The 18476-nt window shown below is 39.4% G+C and overlaps 1 long non-coding RNA gene across 1 annotated transcript in view; it reads right to left on the reverse strand.

Annotated features, from left to right (window-relative positions):
- LOC107975075 (uncharacterized) overlaps positions 1 to 18476 on the reverse strand; it is a 268590-nt gene that overhangs the window by 10935 nt on the left and 239179 nt on the right. Inside the window, exons 4-5 of the long non-coding RNA XR_008548429.2 lie at positions 7887 to 8035; positions 3549 to 5185 (exon numbers count right to left, since the gene is read on the reverse strand). This is a non-coding gene — a long non-coding RNA (uncharacterized LOC107975075). The remainder of the gene's footprint in view (positions 1 to 3548; positions 5186 to 7886; positions 8036 to 18476) is intronic.

The raw sequence follows: 18476 nt of genomic DNA on the forward strand, positions 1-18476 counted from the left end.
CTGTTATTAATGTTTCCTGCCCATGCACCTCCTCCCACAATGTGCCAACACACACAGTTCATCATCATCTGATGATGGACATGCTGCAGATTGAAAGTTCAGATTCTGTAGGTGTCCTTAGACTTGGTTAGCATGAGAATGTCCCCTTGAAAACAATCTCCAAATGAATGAAAAATGCTGGTGACTTCCAGGCAAGTTAGAAAATGAGTTCATTTAGGTTTTCAATGACCATCCTCTCTTGCTCAAATACATTCATTCTCATCCACATGGGCTAGTCTCATGAAGACAGAACCAGGTCAAAATAGTCTCTCAGGGGCTATTTAGGACGTAACACTACACAGTGTTGTTAGAATGGTTAGAATCAGACATTTTCCAAGTCAGGGTTAGGGAAGACAGAGAGTCCAGGTGATATCAGAAATTCAGTCTCGGGGCCTGGCATGATGGAAATTAAACTGGCCTGACCCAAATCACTCATAACCACCAAACAGCTGGCATGAGTTAAAAAAAAAAATCCTGATTCAGGCCTCCAGGAATAATTGTTTGGAAATCTCTGAGCACTGGTTCTCATTTCCCAAATTCCTCTTCTTCCTTCTTCTATTGAAGGAACCAGACATAGGCCATCTGGGCAAGAGATTCCAAGAAAAAAGGTAACTCAGTCCTGCTAAACAAAGACCCAAGACTCATTCATACAGAGGCAACAGCCTAGAACATGCTTCTTGTCTTTGCTGGGAATGCCCTTCTTCCCATCCATAGATATACCAGTGGCGGCTCTTAGACTTCATTTTTTAACCAAATTAGACAATCAATTTGTGGAAGGAAAAGGAGGGTTTAAAAAGGAGCCTCAAGGCCCAATCCCAGTGGGAACAAAACCACAGCTATTTGTAGAGACCGAAGAATGTGCTTTTAATCTCTTATGTCTAAGGATTTCATTCTCCAAAATAATCTCTATAGTCATCCCAGTTTAAAATTCTGTTTTTATTACCCTGTCAGGTCTGTACATTGTAGTCACTGCAGCTCCTTTTACTTGGACTTGGACACAGCTTACATCTGGCACCTCATACTCAACATGTGGTCCATGGACCATGATCAACAGAAGTTTGTAAGAAAGGTGAATCTCAGACCCTGCCCCAGACCTACTGAATTAGGATCTGCATTTTAGCAAGATCCCCCAGGTGACTGGTGTAGGAATTTGAGTTTTAGAAGTGCCACTCAACTGGACTCTCAGAAAACCAGCTATGAACCTGAAAATTTTCATCAATCTTATTGTGTTTTGCGGTCTACATAAGTTAAAAAAAAAAACTAAAAAAATCTGCTTGTTGTTTCTGATATGCACACATATAACAAACAATGTGTGTATGTATAAATATGTGTGTATATATATAAAATACATAAATATAATTCCATTTTTGTATGGAGATCCATCCTCTCAGTAAGGAGCTAAATATGATTAGCTCTGTAATGAATTTCTCATATCTTCCAGTAACTAATCTGGACCACACCCACACAGCACCCATGCCAGTCACTGGTTAAATGGTGATAAGCAAAACATCCACATTTTCTGCCTTCCTGGAATTTACAGTAAGTCCACTAAGAAGTTTTCCCAATATCTGGAAAATAGAGACCATATATTTTACATCGTTATGTCTTCCAAAGGGTCTAGAGCTAGAATGGTGCAGTAAATGTTCAATAAACTTTTCTCAAGTTAAAATGATAATACCAGAATGCCTGGAAATTACCTGACTAATATTTTGCAATTGTTCAAGCTGTTTGGACGACACCCATCAGGAAGCTGAGAAAAATATGGTTAGCTTTTAATTTATTCTGTTTCTTCTCACATTATTAAAGTCTAAACAATTTGTTAGGTTTTGTTTGTAACAAGTAACTTTCTAAATGTAATGTATCCATGTTTTCAATACACGTAAATAATAGTTGGCTATATATGTTGCCTAAGCCTGTGTCTACATGGCAGGAGAAAATAAAGCAAGATGTTCAGCTGGAACTTGTTCTACTTTTTTTTTTTTCCATATTGGTTTCTGCTTTTGTTTCAAGATGTGTGTGTCTGAGAGATTTCCAGACCACAGCTTTTGATTGAGTGACAGTGAGTCAGGTTCCCACCTGTTTTATCTGTAATACTTTCTTTGAAAGTTAAATAGAATGATGGAAAGATAATTTGGCTCCATTACAGAGTGATTTGAAAACAACAGAAAAAAAAATTAGCTGGAAAATAGAAGCATAGGAAAAAATCACAGAGCTGGAAGAAACCTTAGATAAAGTCTAATCATGTTGGAAGAAGAGTAGGGTGAATGGGGACAGTCCCTCCCCCTCACTTTATAGATGAAGGAAAGGAGGTTCAGAAAGGAGAAATGACTTGCCTAAGGTCAATCAAGTTTTAGGGAAACAAATAGAAGTGATTTTTGAAAGATGTCTTCAGTTTTATATAAAAAATTCTCTAATGAATGTACTAGTGGGCTTTTATTTTTATAACCCAGATATATGGAAAAACTTACAAGGTAGGTGATATTTGCCTATGATAGTCCAAGCTTTTTTTTCTATTTCCAGTTTTACTCTGATGCCTTTTCTCCAACTCCACCTTGTTGATTTTCTTATTATATTTGAAATGAGTTTCTTGCAGACATCATATAGTTGGGTCACAGTTTTTGTTTTTTAAGCTAACAATCTCTGTCTTCTAATTGGCATGTTTAGACCATTTGCATTTAAGATAACTATTGATGTACTTGGAATTAGGTCCACATTTTATTATTTGTTTTCTGTTTTATTCCTCTGTTTTCCTCCTTCTGCTTCCCCTTCTCTGCCTTCTTTGGGATTATTTAAACGTGTTTTAGCATTCCATTGTGATTTTTTTATTGTAAGTTTGGCTATATCTCTTTGTATAGTTTTTTTGGTGATTGTTCTAGAGAATGCAATAAACATACATAGATCTTTTTACAGTTGACTAGAGATCAATATTTTATCACTTTAGGTGGAATGGAGAAATCTTATCACTATTAAGAATCCTTTGCCAGCCCAGCCAGGGTGGGATCATGCCTGTAGTCCCAGCACTTTGGGAGGCTGAGGCGAGTGGATCACTTGAGGTCAGAAGTTCAAGACCAGCCTGGCTAACATGGTGAAACCCTGTCTCTACTAAAAATATAAAAATTAGCTGAGCATGGTGGCAGACACCTGTAATCCCAGCCACTTGGGAGGCTGAGGCAGGAGAATTGCTTGCACCTGGGAGGCAGAGGTTACAGTGAGCTGAGATCATGCCACTTCTCTCCACCCTGGGTGACAGAGTAAGACTCTGTCTTGGAAAAAAAAAAAAAAAAAAAAGATCCTTTACCCTCTCCCATTAATGTTGTAGCTATCTAAAGCATTGTATGTATATATTTTGAAAACCTAATCCGATATGTTATAATTTTTTATTTCAATCATCCAATATATTTTAAAGAACTAAAGAGAAAAGTAGTCTACTATGTCTACCTGCATATCTAACATTTCTGTACTTATTTCATCATTCCTGATATTCTAAATTTCCTTCTAGTATCACTTACCTTCTGTCTGTTTGGAAGAAATGTTTAGAAGTTCTTCTCGAAGAGGTCTGCTGGTTAAGAATTCTCTTAGTTTTCCTTCTTCTGAGAATATCTTTATTTCTCCTTCATTTGTCATGCATATTTTCCTGAATATAGAGTTGTGGGTTAATATTCCTTTGCTTTCAGCACTTAAAAAATGTTATGCCACTTCTTTCTGGCTTCATAGTTTTTCATGAGAAATTTATAGTGACTTTTAAAATGTCATACCACTTTGTTCTGTCTTCATGGTTTCTTATGACAGATCTACAGTCAGCTGAAACATTGCTCCCCATAAGTCATGTGCTATTTTTTTCTTTGGCTGTTTTTAATACTTTGTCTTTAGTTTTCAGCAGTTTGATTATTATGTATCTGGGCTTGGGTTTTTTGTGGGTGGGGGAGTTGTTTATTTGTTTTTTTTTTCTGTTTGGAGTTTCCTTAGCTTCTGGAATATGCAAGTTTATGTCTTTCACAAAACTTAAACTTTTCAGCCATTTATTTTCTAACATTTTTTGGAAAATGCACTTCATTTTCTCTTCTCTTTCCGAGACTCCACTGATATAAACGTTACACATTTTGTGATTATCACACAGGTCCCTGAGACTCTATTCATGTTTTTTTGTTTGTTTGTTTGTTTGTTTGTTTCAGTATTCTTTTCTCTCAGTTGCTCAGGTTGGATAATTTCTATTGATCTATCTTCAGTTTACTAACTCTTGCCTTTGACATTTCTATTATATTGAGCTCATCTAATGAGTTTTTATTTCTGTTATTCTACTTTTTGGCTCTAACATTTTTATGTCATTCTTTATAATTTCAATTTTTATGAGACTTTCTATCTTTCCACTCATTTCAAAAATATTTACTCTTACTTCTTGGAGCGTGTCTATAATAGCTGTTGTAAAGTCTTTGTCAGATAATTTCAACATCTATATCATCTCAGCATTGGCATTTGTTAACTGCCTTTTCCATGCAATTTGAGATTTTACTGGTTCTTCATTTGCTGAGTAATTTTTTATTTTATCATGGACATTTTGGATTATGTTTTAAGATGCTGGGTCTTATTCAAATCTATGAAGAATTTTGAAGTTTTTGTTTTACTGGATGAACAGCATGTTTGGATTGACGCCACAAGTTTCAAACAGCCTTCTGTAGTTTCAATGTCTATTCCATTTTCAAAGCTTTGTAGTGGTATTCAGATCAGACCCAGGTTTGCACCATCCAGTGGCCATTCTGAGACCTGGCCAATAATCTGTCCTATAGTTCAATTCTCAAAGTTTATAGGATGCTGGTTGAGGTCAACCTGTATTTGTACAGGTCATAAGACTAGGAGTTCAGAAATACTTTTATGAGTTTACTTTCCTGAACTTTTCCCTCTCTGGTATCTCCGTGATACATTCCAATTCTCTGAGATTCCTTTTTTTAATCCTCTGGTAGAAAGCTGGACTTTATTTGCCCATTCTGCCATGTAATTCCTGCATATCCCATATCCAGAACCAAGCGGTGGGAGGATAGAGAGAGACAACAGCAGGGGCTCTCCCTCACCCTCTTGAAATTCTAGTTCCATCCATCTGAGAGGAAGGTCCATTCCTTCAGAGTTTCATATGTGTATAGGCCACTGGGACCTGGGGAGCAAGAGAATAGGAAAATAAAGAAATAAAAACACTGTCTCTATATGTTGAGACCCCTTCTCTTCTTGTGCTTGAACTAGAGGATTTTTCTGAAGCACTTTCTGTCTATACCAATGGCCACGTCTGGGTTTCCGGATGCCTGAGACCAGGCCAAACAATAACAATTACAACAAAACAAAGGTAAATTCATTGATGGTTTAGTGGTACTTAGAATTCTGGTCTTACCCAATCCACATACTTTTTACTTTTCAGAGCCCTCAAATAACTGCTCCATGCATTCTGTTCAAGTGTTTAACTTCATTGAGTGGGTGAAATATGTTTTTCCATCTTACTGGAAATCAGAACTTTGAAAGCTTTAAAAATTCAAAACAAAACAGATATTTAGGTCTCAGCCCCAGCGATACTAATTCAATTTGTACAGGATGGTATTAGGACAAAAGTTTGGGGTTTTTTGTTGTTGTTGTTTTGTTTTTTAAGATCATCCTTTTGATTTGAATATACACCAAAGTTTAGAATCTCTGTCATAAACAAAGATACCTTCAGGCAGATATTCATTTTAAAATCTATTGCTACCCTTTATTGCTATCTTGCCAGATACTCTGCTAAATATTTTAAGGGTATTTAACTTAATAGATAATGGTTAAGGGTTTATGCTCTGAGATGAGCTGTACCTGGTTTTGCATTCCTACTAGACCACCCATTGGTTGTGTGTTCTTCAATAATTTGCTTAATCGCCAAGCCTTAGTTTTGTATCTGGGAAATGGAGTAATAATAAAACCTACATTAAGGGGTTGTTAGAAGTATTAAGTGAGTTAATGAAAGCATACAGTATAGTGCCTGGAATATAGTAAATATTCAATAAACATTATCAAGTATTACCACTGACGTTGTATAGGTGAGAAATTTGAAGCTCAGATAGGTTAGGTGAATTGACCAAAACTGCTTCATAGAGCTTGTTAAGTTACATCAACCAGACCCTGAAATATATAATATTACCCTCTGTAATTGGACAGTTGGAAACATCTGAGAAGATCTTTTAAGACTGAAATTGTTCAGATATAGTTTTGACTTTATGAAAAAGAAGTCTGTACAATTCATCTTAAATGTTCATGAGTAACAATTAAAAAGGCAGCTTCTTCTAGGAAGCCCGAGTGATGATAATATGTGGGCAGAGTCACCAGTGGAGAGTATTTGTTCTAGAAACCTTCAGTGACTTATTTCCATATATGCGTATGCTTAAGGTTTTGCATGATAATAGAGAATAAGAAAATCTTGTGATTTCCTGGCCACGTAGAGTCCAGAAACAATGTTTTGTTTTTGTTTTTGTTTTTTTTTTAAGCTCTTGGACAGGATACATATAAGCTTAAGACTGTGTACTGGAGCATCCATTAAATGGTTGCTAGACATATAATCTACGCAAATGTATAGTATACATTATGATACAATATTTGTAATTCATGCATAGGGTTTTATTATCTAGGGAATTTTAAATTAACAAGGAACGCCTCCCAGGTTTTCTAAATTAAAGGCTTCACACGATATTTTAACTTATTTGCTTCCCAAAATGAACATTTAATTTTAATTTTCCTTTCTAGTTTTTTCTTTCTCATAATTATTTAAAAAAGAAAAACATGTTTCTTCTAGGCAGAAGAGGTCCCGGTACTCTCCTAGAAGAAGTTCTATCATTGTAATAGGATTCCTTCTTTGAGAATGAAGAATGGTGTCCGACTCTTATATTTCATCTGCCAATGTATTAATAGGAGTAGCTCTTAGGAGATCTTTATACCATCATGTAACATTATCCACGTCAGAAACACAACATCTAGCATAAATTTAATGCACCTTTTAAAACCACAATGTTGAAATATTCACAAGCTGTAAATGTGTTCTTGGTCTGTATGTGTAGGTGGAGGGAGGCAAAGTTGTGGTAATAAAGTGGGAAGGCCCAGGAAGAACAGCTAACTGTATAGGGGTGAAATGACGCTGTTGATACTCAGGTGGTAAATGTCAGTATTTTTCCAAATTCAACTTTGACGTTCAGAACAATTATGTCACATGTTCATGGGGAAATAACGATTTCCTTACATTGTAATTTATCTTCTTTGACCTTCAAACGGCATTTTTCACTGTCTTTGTCAGATGTCCCTTTTAACTCTCAATCTTGAGGACTAAGTTTTGGCAAACAAGGATCTCACATTATCAACTTCATTTTAGTGAAGTCATATATTACAAGGAGTTGTTGGCAGCATGGCCTAATAAATACCTCCCTCTTGTGTAGAAACTAGCACAAGTACACATCACAATACTTGAATAGGGGATCTTAGATATGATACATGACATAGTTGTAATGAGCCAAAGGTTTTCTTGGAAAAGACTGAGTGCTTATGAAGCAAGACAGAGAATCCTTCACTCTGAATTGCACCCAGCCACGTGTACAGTGCACATGAAGTATAAGTGGCTTTTAAAGCGTAGCACCTCTGCTAACAAAGGCTCTTTGAACTGAGGATAGGATAGGATGTGTGGGTTTGTATAAGCATCAGAGTGTTTTAGAAAAAACACAAACATGACAAGTTGGGTGGGGATTTTCATTTTCTAGTAGTATAACATAATAGTCTAGAAGCAGTTGTGTCTGGAAAAGAAAAAACAAACAGATGTGCACAGCTGATTCCAACCATACCCATCGTGGATTTCCTACCGTGTGGCATTTCTCCTGCCAGTTCTTCTCTTTTTAGAAGACAATATGGAGGAGGTGGAAACAGTTGGATTTAACGAGATTCAGTGTTGGGCCTGCCGTTTACCGGCATTGATGGGATACATCTCTTCCCTGAGTCTCAGTTTCTTCATCTGTGAAACGGCAGAAAAACAGTAACGACTCACTAAGTCATTATGACTATTAAGAGAGGTGGCATTTAAAAATAACTTTGAAAACAATAAAGCTTTAAATATATGCTGATAATAACAATGGTAATAATAATAAACATTCATAATGCTAAACATTTACTGAACACTTACAATATATCAGAAACTGCACTGAACATTTTTCATGCATCATCTCACTTGGTCCTCACAGCAACCTAAAGAAACAGGTACCAAACGTGATGCTTATCACCAAGTAAGGACTCAATAAGTCTTTTTTTAGAGGATCTCTATTTTTCAGATGAGAAAACTGAGGTTCTCCAGGCTCGAGGATTCATTCATTCTTTCTTTCCTTCATTCATTTACTGTCCAAATACTTGCGTTTAATTTTCCAACTAAAGACTTCAAGCCCCTTGAAGGGAGAACACATCTCTCTCCAGATCACCAGAACCCCTGGACTGAATGAATGAATTTAGATCAGTAGTTCTCAACCAGGGGTGATTTTGCCACCCAGGGTACATTTGGAAATGTCCAAAAGCATTTTTGCTTGTCATTTTTGCTTGGCCTCTACTGGGTTGAGGCCAGGGTGCTGCTCAGCATCCTACAATGCACAGGACATCTCCTCACACACACACACAAAATGTCAATATGACAAAATGTCAACAATGTTGAGGTTATGAAATCTTGATTTAGATATATGAACAAAATAGGAAAATAAATTAATTCACTTGCTGAACCGTCTTCCAGAACATAACGCGTCATGCAAGCTCTCTCCAGTCATGAGAAGGTGCAAGCTCTCACCTGCCTCTGGTTTGGACCCTCAACATCATCCCTTCATGACCCTCATTCTTCTTTTTTGTGCTTGAGGAGACTTCTCCCAGCAGAGATTAGATGATTGTGCTTAGCTAACTGCCATGATATGACAACTCAATAGAAAATCTGATAGAAATCCAGACCAGCTTTTCTCCAAAGAAAATCGACTCCCCCACCTACCTCTGCAAAAGATATTCTGCTAAAACAATCTCTTAGAATAGATCTGGTCAGTCAAAATGAGAAGAGGGGCTGATTCCAGCAAATTTAATATATGATTTGTTCCTGATTCTTTCAAACTTTCTATCTTTATATTTTCTTTTACTCATTTTCTGACCTATTAATTTATCTTTCTAAATTATTCATATTTTTGTAAGGTATTCTTAATCATTTCTAGCATAAGGCAGGGAATAAACACATGCATCAAATAGCAAAGAGAGGCATACCATTTAAAATTGCTCCAACATTTTCCTTTTCTTCATTGGTGTTTCTTGAGCAGGGCTAGGATTTTTTTTTTCCTGTTAAGAATCACTAACTTAGCATAGAAAACTACAAGTAAATAAAAAAGCAACCAATAACCAAGTTTTTTTTCTTGGGGAGGGGTGGTGTTGAGTGAGCAGTGGCAAGATGGGGAGGATAGGAAAAGAGACCAGGGTGGAAGATATACAAGATATTTGATTCACTTTAAAATTCTGAGTAAAAAATACGCAACATTGATTAATAAATACAAAAATATAAACATGCTTCAGGTATATGCTATGCGAGGAAATGAGATAGTGCATAAGAAAAAGAGGTTGGGTAGGAGAAAGAGAAAGAAGAGGGGAAATACAAAAAGAGGGAAGGAGATGGGCGAAAGGGGAGGCAAGAGAGTGAAGTGGGGTAGAAAGGGAAGCAGGGAGGGAGGACCCGGGTGAGGGGATGGGAGAGGATATAAAGAGAAGAGAGGCCTGAGGATAGATAAAGGCCAACCTCTCCTGCCCACCCAATTACCATTCCCTGCAACACCCTCCCCCTTGTCTTGCCTCCTCAAAGCTTCACTCCTTTCTCATTTCTCCATTAGATAAAAATTCTGCAGAATGTCTGTCTGTACAGATTTTATGGTAGGACTTGAGAAATACAAAATGAGAATAATCATTTTTCAACTCAATGTTTTATTAAATTTTTATTGCCTTCAGGAAGGGCAAAGGCTTTATTCTTTAATTATTTGCTAAGCAGTTCCCTCTCTTCCCACCCTCTCTCCAAAACTGCCAGCAAACCTCTTTCCTTTCACAGAATGAACCAGGACAAAACAGGCCCTGTCCACCTATTACTATTACTTACTTTCTCCAAAATAAATAAACAAAACACATACACACCAGAATTCATCTAAGGTGAAGTCAGAAACATTTGTTCAGGTATAAACAAAAAAAATTTAATTCCATTTTCTGTGCAACATTGTAATTGATTTTCTGCAATTTTCAATTCTGTGGGTAGAAAATGGTTGGCAATTTTACACCCCCCATCTTCATGCACATGTACTAAATCCCATAATTAGTGTTGGCTGAGCTGATCGACACTTGAAATAATAGGTGCATTTTTTTAGACATGAAGGATGGTGCTTGGAGGTTAGTTATCCTCTGTAAAAATTCCTGGCAAATTAATTACTCTGCTGTTGCACTGTTGAACATTAAATATTTGATCTCCCATAATTTCAACATTAAAGGCCTTTTCTAGTTTGTTGTGTTTACATCACCAAATCAAAATGTCTTTGACTAAGCAAAGACATATTTAGCTCTTTCAAGATTCTGATAAACACCTCTAAAAATAAAACACAAATTTATCCTTGTACTGAGTATACAGTTGGCAAAACAATTTTGTTAAAGGATGTTACAGAAATCAGGCGATTCTTCCAGGGAAAAGAATGGTACATGTATCTTATAATCATGGTATGGGAAATCTTGAAGTACTTTGAAAGAATCATTCATTTTCTTGTAAAGGAAATGATTCTTCTTTCCCTAGTTCCTACTCCTTCCTGGTAACTTAAGAAGAATAAACAGTATCACCTAAAATCGTGGAAAAATTTTACAAGCCATAATTATTACATGATTTGCAACTGCAGTTACTACTCAGAAAGCCATTCCTATATGTGACTCTGTCTCTAAAACTGTGTCACTGTGTCATAGACTTGTAGATGGTCCAAGACTATTGCAAAAAGGTTACCCAGCTCCTCAATACTGGATCCAGACTCCATTAGCTGCTGCTTTATTTTCCCATTAGATTTCAATTATAAATCAATGTTTCAGAGAGGACTCTTCTCTCCCAAAGAATTGTCCACTTCTGATTGTTGGGATATTGAAATGTCATTACTAGTAATGTATTCACACACTCCATAAGTGTTTACTGAATACTTTTTGGATACATAAGAAAAGAAATCACAATCCCTTCCCCAAAATGTTTGCAGATTTGGTGTTGGAAGAAAGACAATTGAAGACAATTACAGATTTTAAAAGTCCACTAGTGGGCTGTATGATTTCAACTTGACGTTACGGAAAAGGCAAAGTTATCGTGACAGTGTAAAACATCGGTGGTTGCTAGGGGTCAGGAGAGAGGGAAGGATGAATGGGCAGAGCACAGAGATTTTTAGGGCAGGGAAAGTGCTCTGTATGATATTATCATGGTGGATACTTGTCATTATATACTTATACATCCAAACCTGTAGAATGTATGATAGCAAGAGCGAACCCTAATGTAAACTGCCAATGCTGCGTGAAAATGATGTGCCAATGTAGGTTCATGGATGGTAATATAGGTACCATTCTAGTAGGGATGTTAATTACAGGGGAGGCTGTGGATGGGCCATTTTCCCTTCCTTACTCCTGACATCTTCCTTATTGTCTCAGCATGTACGGTCCTTCATATGCTTTAAAAGGCAATTCCAGTCTCACGTCATTCATTAAAAATTATCTAACTACTCCAGCTCCAGCCCGATTGACTCTCTTAAAAAAAAAAAAATTACTCCAGACACATATTATTTACATAACTAATCTGAGCCCTTAGCCATTGTTAGGTACAGTGAATTGGCTTAGTTAATCTTTATTTCACCCTTTCTGTAGCAGAATTTCTCAACCTCAGCGCCATTGACACTTTGGTCCAGATAATCTTTTATTGTGGGGGCTGTCTTGTGTGTTGTAGGATGTTTAGCAGCATTCCTGGCCTCCACTCGCCAGATGCCAGTAGCACAGACCCCGAGGTGTGTTAGCAAAATCATCCCCAGTTCAAAACCGCTTCTAGGGTACTTCACTGAAACTTGGAGGCTAGAAAGCTGAGAACTATATGTCTCAGGTCCTGTTGCAGCCTTGATCCTGGCCAGGAACTAGGTTCTGAGAATTAGCTGAAGTTGTGCTGGATTTTTAAGGTTAAACTGAAGTGGAGATTATCTTCCTTTACTCTTGGCTGTTCTCAAGTGGCAAAAATGGAGTTGTAGAGATACAAAATATTTCTGCAGCAATATTCCACGTCCCTTCTCCTGAGTGCTGAGGGCGAGTTGTGTGTATGTGAATGGGGAGTCGAGGGGTGGGAGGGTGGTGAGGCATGAGTGGTCTCGGTGTTCCAGGGCCCATTCTATAATCTGATGAGTGCCCCAAGGCAATTTCCATGGCCACACAGTGTTGGCAGCTTCCTGATGTCTGAAGAGCAGCTGTCAGAATGAGCTCTTGAACTTGACCAATCTGGTGGTGGCTTCAGAGGTACTAGTTTCCCTTGCAGTCAGTTCTGTCATGTTCTAGGAGGTGGTCTCCAAGGGTCCGTGGAGAGCAGACTCTTCAGCCCTTCCACAATTTTTTCTGCACCTAGTTTACTAAAGCAATCTTTCCCCAAACTAAACAGTATGGTTTCTCTTTCCTGCACCGAACTCATGTAATGCCTTACTTGGATTATTTGACTCTTAGTAATTTCCTTTCTTTCTGTGTGGTTGAATTCCAGACAGGAAGGAATCATATTTATTTATCTTATCTGCCCCCCATAATTTCTATCCAGTGTTATACTCACAGTGTGAAATCAGGAAAGCAGTTTGATTAGTGTGTATTTGGCACTGAGTAAAAACTTTCCTGATGAATAAAAAGCTTAAAAGAAGGGATAAAAAACAAAATAGAGACAATCCTCTTCTCTGGTTCTCCCTCATCTTCAGTGTGGGTCTGCACATCTGAGCTAGGAGTAAGAAATTGACTCTAGTGGAAGGTCTTGTGAGACTTCCTTATCAGCGAGCTCAATCATACTCCCCATCCCAGGTAAATGGCTACGTAATGTATCCAGAACACCTTCTTGCTGAAATAATCTCAGTCGGGCATTTGGCTCTAGATCCCTATTTGCTGATGACCCTCAGGTTTGCATGTTCAGACCCAGCCCCTCTCTGAACTTCAAATTTGTATAGACAAGTGCCTATGTGATATTTCCATTTGGGTGTCTAATATTCATATTAAATGTATCATGTGCAAAACCAAACCCTCCTTTCCCTAGCCCAGTCTACTTCTTTCATTTTCTTTGCTTCTTAGTAAATGCCACCACCACCCACTCATGTATAAAACCTGCAAAATAACCATTAATTTCTTCCTTTCCTTCAACCTCCACTGTTAGACTATCAGCAATTCTGTGTTTTAACTTGAAAGTTGATCTAAAATCCATCCGCTTCACTCTATCACCTCCATGTCCAGCTTGGTTCAAGCCATTATCATCTCTCATTTCCTAGATGGTTTCACTGTTTCCAGTCTTTCTCCCACATTTTAAAACATAAATTGGATCACGACTCTGCTCTGCATAGATCAAGACCAATAGCTTCTCATCAGGATAAGATCTATACACCTTACCCCAGTGAACAAGGCCCTACGTGATGTGGCCACTGCCTCGTTCTCCAAACTCATGCTATACCATTCTCCTTTTGCTATGGTTGGAATATTTTGTCCCCTCCAAATTCATGTGTTGGAAGCTTAATTCCCAGTACAACAGGGTTAGGAGGTGGGACCTAATGGGAGATGTTGAGGTCATGAGGATTCTGCCCTCACAAATGGATTAATGCCATTATAAAAAAGAGTTTACGGGTTTGCTCTCTTCTGCTCGTCAGCCACATGAAGAACAGTGTTCCTCCTCCCTGAAGGATTCAGTGTTTAAGGAACCATCTTGGAAGCAGAGACATGCTCTCACCAGACACCAAACCTGCTGGTGCCTTCATCTTGGACTTTCCAGCTTTCAGAACTATAAGAAATAAATTTTAGTTCTTTATAAATTATCCAGTCTGTTGAATTCTGTTACAGCAGAATACTACAGGACAAAGACGCCCCTTTTTCGTTATACTCTGTCCCTAGGCCTTCTTTCTGTCCTTGAATTGCCCAAGTTCATTCTCACCCCAGGGTCCCTTCCACTTTCTGTACCTGTGCACTGGCTGTCTGTCTGCATGTCTAGTTCTTGTCATCTTCCAGATCTTAGCTCACATGTCATTTTCCAGACATGTTTTGCTTGATCATCCCATCTTAAGTAAGATTAACAGTGTGGCCCTCCAAGTCACCCTGTTAATTTCCTTTATTGCATCCAACACTATCTGAACTACCTCATCTGCTTCCCTGCTCCTTTTTTGCCTGTGCCCACATACCAGAATGTAACCCTCATTAGGGCAGGACTGAGGATTTGCCTCGCTGCTACATGGCAGCACCTGAAACAATGCTTGGCACGTAACAGGCTCTCAGGAAATATTTGTTGAATTAATGAATCGTTGAATATGTTCTCACCCAAGTTTTTTAGACTTGTTTTAAAGAGTGGGAGGATAAAGTGAAATAAGTAGCTCTAAGACAATTATCAACTTCACTCTATAGGAAAGGAGAGAGCCTTGCTGAACTGAAAGTGACATTGTCGTTGCTTAGGTATGAAATTGACACTATTTCTGAAAAAGTTCTTTGGTGTTCTTTATTTCAGACACAGCCAGGCCTGGAAAATAGGGGATTCACTGTGTGTTTTGTGCAGAATGGATAACAAAATTAATAATAACATTAGTGATAACAGCTTATATTTACGTAAGTGTTTGCTGTGCATTGGGTACTGTTCTAAGCATTTTAATCCTGATAGTAACCCTGTGCTTAGGTACTGTTATTAGTCTCCTTTTAACAGATGTGTAAACTGAGGCTCGGAGAGTTTAAGCCATGGCTAGTCAATGTCAGAACTCTGATTCTCACTTTGGGAGTCCGGCTCCCCAGACGCTGTGCTGCCTCTACTAATAAATACATCTTTTTGATCATGGTGCAAGTGACGGGTGAAATCGATGGGCAAATTCGACTTTCCTTTAAGGTTTGCCAGTAGGTCTGAATGCTCCTTAGAGACCGTCTTGAAACATGTTAGCCAGCCCAGAAAGCCTGTGCTTGGGGCTTTGGAGTCCAGGGCTTCCAGGCAGAGCTCTATGCTACCTTCCTTCCCAGTCTCTGGACACCTATTTGAATCTCTCTGACTGACACATTTCCTTGCTAAACCTTTACAATCACTCAGACTCAACCAGTGTCGGCATTCTGGTCTGCCATGCCAACGTGACACCATGCTGGGTACTTGGGCATGCGTGGTTGGTATTACCTTAGGTACCTACATTTTTTGCTCTCCCACCTTCCTGTGGCATCTATCCCATTTTTGGAATTAGTGTGCTCCCTTCATGTTGCTGCTTTGGATTCATCAAATCTCTGAAATAACACCTGGCCACTACCTCTACTTTAAGGCTGGCTCATTCGAGAAGGCCTGTTTTAAAAGGTCAGTGTTGTTATTAGTGGAGAACAGCAGTAGCAAAAGCAGAACAGAGTCGGAGTATCAGTGCTCTGGTCAGAAACTCCCTGGGGATCGGAGCAGAAGAAAGTGCATGGAACCCTTTCTTGGCACATTGCTGGACCACGGACTTGATGCAATAATCTGTAAAAGCACACCCATAATACACGCAGTAGTCACAGATTTCTTCTCCCTCCTGCTGGAATACTGAGTTGGGAAAATCTTCCGAGCCTGAGCTGGCATGTTGCTAGCGAGGCAGAGATTTCAGGTGAGAAGTAAATGTGCAGAGCGGATGCAGTGACCTTTCTTATTTGCAGTGTTTTCATTCTGCAGCTTGCACGGCAGGGACCCTGACATCAGAGGCTCTGATGGCCCGAGGCTGTGTTGGAGAGGAAATAAATTAGCCTGCCCTACTTCCAGAGGCTCGAGTAATCTACGTGCAGCACGGAACCTGGGCAGGGCAAGATGTGTGTGGATGAGCGACCTCTCGTGGCTGGTAGTGGGAGCTGCATCGCCTGTTCCGACCGGCTGGAGGAAAGTAGAGGGGACCCTGGGGCACACCATGGTCTGTGTACCCAGTCCGGTCCTGGGTGTTAGGGAGGATTCAAAGGAATTACACACAGGCAAATCTAAGGAGCTTATCCTCTGACCTGGGGAAATAAAAGGAACATACGGTTTCTCTATTGACTTGAGGTCATAAGAGTTTCCTAGAAGGGAGAGACCCACACGGATCAGAGTAATCCAGGAAGCTGAGCCTAGAAGGATGATTGGACTTCAGATAAAAAGAGGGAGGGCATTCTGGGATAGGAGAAGAGCACAAACAAATCAGGCAGGAAGAAAAACCTTGATGACATAGAACAAAGATTTTGAATGAAAAAAAAAATGTTGAATAGTTTGGGGTTTATAGATACAACTGAAAACCAAGCGATGTGGTAGGGAAACCAGGAATAGAAGGTCCTGCCCTCATAAGCCTTCGTAAAAGACCTCCTCAGGTCTCCGCTGCAGAAAAATAGCCTCACCACGCAGCCTGGGCTGCTCTTTCTGCCCCAGCGTTTGGTGCGTTGTGGACCTATCATGACAAAATCAGGGGTTGCAAACTCAAATGCCACTGGGGCCTAACAGTTAACGTGAATGCATAAAACAGACTGGGTGGAGGATTCTGGCATTTCCGAGATGTCGACTTCAATTTTAAATTTTTCGGTGACATTTAGACAGCCTAGAGTCATGACTAGGATTGGAAGTAGTGGAGGCTGTAACAAAAATAGGAGGGCTTGGGCCTCTTTACAATAGGCAGCAATGACTCAGCTCTGGCCGGTGCTACCGTCAGGGATATTGCCAAGTATTCCAGGTATTCAGTAGAAGCATATACATTATGTAAAATGTAATGGAAAATCTCCGCATGTTTAAATGTTGGATCGACTTTTTTTTTTTTTTTTTTTTCTTTTTTGAGACAGAGTTTCGCTCCTGTTGCCCAGGCTGGAGTGCAATGGCAACCTCCGCCTCCCAGTTCAAGCAATTCTCCTGCCTCAGCCTTCCAAGTAGCTGGGATTACAGGCGCCCATCACCACATCTGGCTAATTTTTGTATTTTTAGTAGATACGGGGTTTCACCAAGTTGGCCAGGCTGGTCTTGAACTCCTGACCTCAGGTGATCTGCCCACCTCGGCCTCCCAAAGTGCTGGAATTACAGGCATAAGCCACCGCGCCCGGCCTGGATCAACTTTTGAAAACATAGTATGGATCAGAAAAACCATTTGGCCTGCAAATTGTCACTTTATAAATGGGGATTTGGATTAATCAGGTTTATTCTGGAAAAGAAAATTTTAAAACACTGAATTAAGTAGATTCTTATGTTTGGGGGAGAGCTATGGACGCTGGTGGCTGCTTTCATTTCTTTTTGGTGAGAGCCGAAAGTGTTTTTTCTCTGATGGGTTCCTTGAAAAGGGCTCGGGCTGAGGTCAGGAGCCTTTTGCTCCTGTTGTCTCTCTGCCTCTTGTTAGCAAGTTGGGGTAACTTTTCCGAGTTTCTGTTTACTCATCAGTGAAATTGGCAATCTAATTCCAGGTCCTTTTAGCTCAAACATTCTGACTCCTAAGGCACCATCTAGATCTAAAATGCCACAATTCTTATTCCGAGCTGGAAGCACATGTGCTTTCCAGCTGACCTCACCTTACCTTATGCTCAGAGAGAGTTGCATTTTGTGTGCTAGCCTCCTGTGATCCTTCAAGAAAGGCAGTGTAATGTAGCAAAGTCATCGTCAACTTTGGCCACACATTGGAATAAACTGGAGAGTTCTGCAACAAACCCAATGTCAGGCCCCATTCTGAACCACCCAGACAAAGGGAAGTGGCCTCTGGGGATGGGCCCCAGGCATGGAGCTGTTTTCATGACTCCCTCAGTGAGTGTCATGGGCAGCCAGGATTGTGAATCAATGGTGTGGGCAGAAGTAGGCATTTGACCGGGTCTCTGGAATCTGAAAAAGCTGAGCAGCAGCAATGCACATTGGAATCTGAGGCAAAAGGGAAAATGTGGCCTCCTATACACACTTATCAAAACATCCACCCCTATTCTGAACAAAATGGAAAAAGTTAATAAAATCTCTACAATCAGAAATCAATGACTATATATAAAGCCTGTGTTGCCCAATCTGTTCATGCACTATTGTCAACACTCATCAACCTGGCTGGGTACTCCATAGCCATGTGATGCCATGGAGCCGTGGACTCATCAGACAGGCTGATTCCCATTGCACAATAATACAGCGTCATAAATCAAGCCAAGGACAGCAGCCTGTCGTCTTTACTTAAAATGATGAAAGTTTGCTCATTATGGGTATTCTTGCATTCATCTTA

Source organism: Pan troglodytes, chromosome 5 (assembly GCF_028858775.2).
Source record: "Pan troglodytes isolate AG18354 chromosome 5, NHGRI_mPanTro3-v2.0_pri, whole genome shotgun sequence".
NCBI classification, from domain to species: domain Eukaryota; kingdom Metazoa; phylum Chordata; class Mammalia; order Primates; family Hominidae; genus Pan; species Pan troglodytes.